Source organism: Gorilla gorilla, chromosome 14 (genome assembly GCF_029281585.2).
Source record: "Gorilla gorilla gorilla isolate KB3781 chromosome 14, NHGRI_mGorGor1-v2.1_pri, whole genome shotgun sequence".
In the NCBI taxonomy this organism is placed as follows: domain Eukaryota; kingdom Metazoa; phylum Chordata; class Mammalia; order Primates; family Hominidae; genus Gorilla; species Gorilla gorilla.
In genome coordinates, this window is record NC_073238.2 from 85,303,154 (window position 1) to 85,309,303 (window position 6,150).

Here is a 6,150-nt window from a genome sequence, read left to right on the forward strand (position 1 = left end):
AAAGAATGCCACATTTCATTGACTAATCCACCCCTGAAAATTGCTTGGAACAAGTTACAGTAAGAAATTGTGTGGGGATTTACTCTCATTGCCTTGGGAAGAATCAAATCCTTATTATAAATTGGAGCTAATAGTGGTCACCATGTAGTGTAGTTCAAAATCATTAGGACTGTGTTATATGACTCTAGAGTATAGTATATTTTTAAACATTGAGTCTGCAGTCTTAATATTTTATGAATATTTTATTTTATAAGTTGTAAGTTATGAGTTTTCATAACCCATGAAAAGACCTCAGAGGTACATAATATTGAATGGTTGTTCATGAAAAACTGCATATTTGTGAATTCATCAGCAAAGGAAGTAAAGGAGGAAAATAATGGAAAAAACTCAATTCTGACATTTGGGAAATGTGAGTAATGGTCCTATGACTCCTATTTATTAACTAGGTTTTCCTTAGGTAAGTCACTTTATTTCTTTGGGTCTTAGTTTTCTCCTCTGTCCATCAAGGAGCTTGGATTAGGATACCTCTAAAAACTCTTGAGTTCTGAAATCGTGTGTTCTACTATGACATTAATTTCATCACATATGTATAGATAATTTCATTGCCCACTTAATTCTAGACTGCTAACAATTATCTATCCTAAAAGTGCACCTCTAAAATGTTCTATCTAGCAAGCCTTCCCTAATCATCTAGAGCCAACATAATCTTTTCTTTAAAATTCTATAGCTGATATATAGCAATTTTAAAGTATTTATTCTGATATATGGTCCATATTGGTGTATTTGTCTTTGTTCCATACTAGAAGTCAAGGGCTATTTATTATTCATTCAGGTGACTCCCCTTCTTCCGCAGTGCCCCTACCTCAAAGACCTAATAGTGCTACGTGTACATGAAAGATAAAATTGAGGCTCAGTAAAAGTGCATTGTATAAATGTAGGGAACTAGGTTTTCTGCCCTATACTTGACTCTTATTGTACCTATGAGAGTCACTGGGTCTTCCTCTTCGCTCGCTAGAATATTTGGCCTTTGCCGTCCTTTGGACAGTCCCTGGAAACTGCAATCTGAGTAAATCAAGACCTAAATTTAAATTTGCTAGTGATATCCTCCCAGTTTCAAATTTACTATCTACCATAACAACTCATAACGCCTCATCACTTTCATGGGCCATATTTCTCTGTTTCTCTCACTGGCCTATATCAGAAACGTTGAGAATGACAAAACTCTTTTAGTATTTTTCCCCCGCTTGGAAAACGTTTTTTCAATCAGTTGGTAGCAATAAATATCAAAAATTTCGTGTCTGGGGGATTGCTTGTTTCCTTCATATCACTATATTGTACTTAACCTCAGAGCACTGATCACATTCATTTTAATTGCATGTAGATTTTTTAATCTACACAGTAGCCCATGAATTTCTAAGGGAAGAATTTTTTGTTTTATCTGTGTTTACTCAGTAGTTAACATAAAGCCTGTTAGAGCACATCCACATAGCACGCAATGTGTGAATAAACAACTTCATACCAGGGTCTGGCTGGAGTAAATATGAACTGTAACTCAAGGTTGTGCCTTAGAAAAACTCACAACCTACTTATGACAATCTGAGCTATATAAAATGTGGCAACAGAAAAATCACAGAGTAACTCCTGGATCTTGTTATCTTTCAGGAAATTAAATTCTTCCTGCTAGGACAAATTAAATGATCAGCAAAAAAAGTGATAGAAACCTGTAAGAAAAAGTATTAGGATGTAAAAATGAGTTAATGAATGGAGTCTATAATACTATTTCTACTTATCTCACACTATTACAGAGTGTTTAAAAATGTTAAATTGAATGTGTAGAAAAAATAAACACAATAAATTAGTATAATTCAAAGTGACAGCACAGGAACCCCTAGATAGAGGCATGGAAAGAAACAAATCAAAACTAATGGTATTCCTCTGAGTGGATATTGATATCAACATAAATTAAAATTCCTATTAAATTCATAAAGTGTTAATTAAAATGCTGCTCTACACAGCATTACATATTGTATGTGTGTAAATATTAGTGCTAGGACATTTTACTGCTTCTCATTTATCACCTTCAGAATCAAATGTGTATTTTTATATGCTGTACAACCTATGAAATGCAACAGGTAGATTGGATTTCCCTAGAAAATTTCCTTGTCTCTATTAAGAGCTTTATGCATTTTCCATATGTATGCAGGAAAAAATACAGAATGGAATAATATAGTATTCTCTACATATGTATATGCATATATATGTGTATGTATATATACATTTCTTGACTATATACTAATTTATGTTTCAAAAATTCTATTCTATTTTATATCAAAATATTAAAGGGAAGTAACAAGTCTTAAATTTGAGATCCTTTATATATTAATTTTGTTAATATCAAATAATTCAACATACTTGTTCCACCATTATTCCATCATTATTTCAAATATTTCAAATATATATGTATCCTACCATTATTTCAAATATTTCCATATTCTATAGAATATTTATCTTTTCTAAATTATTGTCCTTAATAGACAAAGACATAAATAGCTGATTTCTAAGTTTTTGAAAAGCAGTTGTATATTTACAAGGAATACAACACCAGAAAAAGTCTGTAACATCAATATTACCAAGACAACTCTTTATTAGTTTGGAGTGTATTTCTCTTAATGTAGACTTCTTAGTCTTTTTGCTACAGATATTATCTAGTATTAATGGCATTACACAGTGGTCACATGAGACTGATAATAAGCCAAGAGGGAAAATTTTGTTCCTCAGAATTAGAGTGTTTTAAACATTTTGATTTCCGCAGCTTTTTTACACTTTTAAAAATAATTGAGGAGCCCCAAAACCCTTTTGTGTCTTTGGTTTTTATCTAGTAATATTTACTAAATTGAAAACTATACCCACTACTTTTAAAATATTTATTTTTAATTCACTTACCAACATTAATAAATCTATTACATTTTAACAAAAATAACTTATATTTTTATAAAAACAAACATTTTCCCATGCAACTATTATTGAGCAATCTATTTTGGCAAATTTGTCTTTTTAGAAAACAATTAGATTTTCATATATTCTACTGCACTGTATCTATAATATATGTTTTGGCTAAAATATGAAAAGAAAATCTGGTCTGATGTTTATATTCTTTCAGAAAAAGGAAGTGAATTTAAAAGCCTTTTCAGATAATTATATTTCTTTTTGACGCTCCACTAAACAGACAAGTGGTAGTTTCCTGAATACAAATTGCAATGTAGAATCTTAAACCACATAAATGAATTTACCGTATTCTGCTACACTCATCCAATATTCTATCTCGCCATTTGAATGTATTTTTTACTCATACATTATTTCAAAATCGTAGGCAATATATTTTGAAAAATACTGTTTTTTAAAAATATTGGTTCACTGATTTATACACATCTACCAATATTTACTTATAAATATATGAAATATATGTATGCATTTATTGAGAGTGTTTTTAAATTTGTTTTTGAGACAGGGTCTCACTTTTTTGCCCAGGCTGGAGTGCAGTGGCATGATCACAGCTCATTGCAGCCTTGACCTCCCAGGATCAAGCAATCCTCCCACCTCAGCCTTTCAAGTAGCTAGGACCACAGTTGTGTGTCACTGTGTTCAGCTAGTTTCTGCACCCCCCAACCCCCACCAAGGCTGGAATGCAGTGGCATGATCTTGGTTCACTGCACCTCCACCTCACAGGTTCAAGTGATTCTCGTGCTGCAGCCTCCCAGGTAGCTGGGATTACAAGCATGTGCCAACACACCCGGCTAATTTTTAAATTTTTAGTATAGACGGATTTCACCTTGTTGGCCATGCTGGTCTCGAACTTTCAGCCTGGGGTAATCTGCCCACTTTGGCCTCCCAAAGTGCTGGGATTACAGGCATGAGCCACTGTACCGAGGTGGAGTCTTTCTATGCTGCCTGGGGTAGTCTTGAAATCGTAAGTGATCCTCCTACCTTGGCCTCCCAAACTACTGGGATTACAGGTGTGAGCCACCACATATTTAAACATTTTAATATGCAATATATTTTTTAAATCACATCTGTTAATATTACCATAGCTCATGAGAAAAATATTTAACATTGGGAAGATGTTAAGCTTATGTGGAAGGGTATTATTTTTCCAAAATCCTAGCTTGCACTTGAAAATTTCAGTTTTATCATAGACAAAAATACCATTATTTTTGTTGAGGTGGCAAGATCATTTCATTAATTTTTGAGAAGTATCTACTAAATACCGACATCTAAACAACCATAGTTTATCAATGTTCTTCAAAGTAAAAAGAACTCTTCATGAAAATAGTAGCAGTTCAATGCTAAACTTTCACAGTCGTGTAAATGCTTTTTGCTGGAGACAATAATTTGCAGTGGCATATGCAGCAGAAGTACTTCATTTGTACTTCCCATTTTTCACACCTTTTTCATATCTTTTATATATCTAGTTTTTATTTATCTAATATTTTATTTAAAGGATCTGTATTCAAAAATCAAGATTTATAAAAGTGACTTTTTTCTGCTTCATCAGGGCATTCCTAAATAAAATTTGGGAGTTTTTTTTAGCATTACTATTATTGTTAGTGTATGCTGGTAAAGTCTAACTGCTAGTTAGGCCAAGCTTTAGTATCTCGAATCATGCTAAGGCACGAGCAATTGTACCCTTCATTGCTTTTGCATTGACCAGTGAATATATCAACTCAGTAGATATGAGAAATAATGTTTGGCACTATTATTTTAAAGAATGTGAACTACAGGGACCTCCCGTGAAAGTCTGTATGGAACTCTTGGGTTTTGTGGAACATGTTTAGTGAATTGTTTTTATAGAACAAGATTTGAGCAGATTGCATACTCCCTAATATATTTACTTTTAAAAAGAGTAATTCAGAATTCCTATAAACAACTTGAAAATGTTGCTAGAGAACATTCAAATTACAATAATGACACTAAGTATGTTGAATATTAAATGGTTTTCCTAAGGTCATAGAAAAGACTAATGATATAACTTAAGATTTATGTCTTCTAGGGAAGCCCAGAATTCCCTCTTCTGTACTCTTTCCTCTTCATTTAGCTTGTAAAATAATAAAATAATATTTGCTAAAGCATTGATTCCTTCTAAATTATTTTCAACTTTTGGACAAATTCTTGGGAGCAATCTTTTAAATTCAGAAATTGTATAGGTTTGAAATTTTAAGGAACCACAAATATGTAACAGCTTTGAGAATGTAATCTGAAGAAAATATGTCACTAAAATGTGTAAACTACAAAATTCTCAATAAAATATTATACCATATGTAAAATTCATTTCTAGGTTACATGTTTTTAGCATAGCAGAATAATACATGCTCTAAAGATAAACTCTATTTTTTTGCCAAAATTGTTCACATTTTTGATCATTTATGGCCATTTGTGAAAACTCAATGCCTTATTCTACTGAGACAAACTATAAACATAAAATAAATTATTTTTCTAAATAAAAAATATTTTATTTAAAAATGAACATTGGCAATAGGATGAATAATTATAAAATGCTTATAATCTGAAACTGTACAGTGTTGTTGCAAATGTGCCAATTAAAAAGGCATTGTTGCATTAATATTTCTACTTTTTACAAAATGCCTTTGTTATGCATCTTCTAATAAATTGACCAGATGCTTAGTGATATTAAGAGTTGTGAGAAGGGAAAATACCACTAAAAAACTTACTCATGTAGCCAAAACCACCTGTTCCCCCAAAAGCTATTAAAATAAAAATCAATCAATCCATCAATAAAAATAAAATGAGGAAAAAGTTTAAAAATAAATAAAACATTATGAGAAGGGAAATATTTACTTAGCATATATACATAGTGTATATTTTATACATATAATTTATATCTATACATTATGTAAATATAATATATAAATATATATAATACTTGAAGGTGAAAAGACCTACATAAGTGAAGAGAGTAGTGGTGTTCATATTTCATAAATTCAGGCCCAAAGTTTATGAAATGAGGTTTATATCTTTTATGATTAACCAAAAATATAATATTTTACCTTATTTCTAGCTTGAGAATGCATGTGTTTAAAAGCTTTGTCATCTTTATCTCTATAATTCTCCTTGCCTAGCAAAGTTCATAGTGAA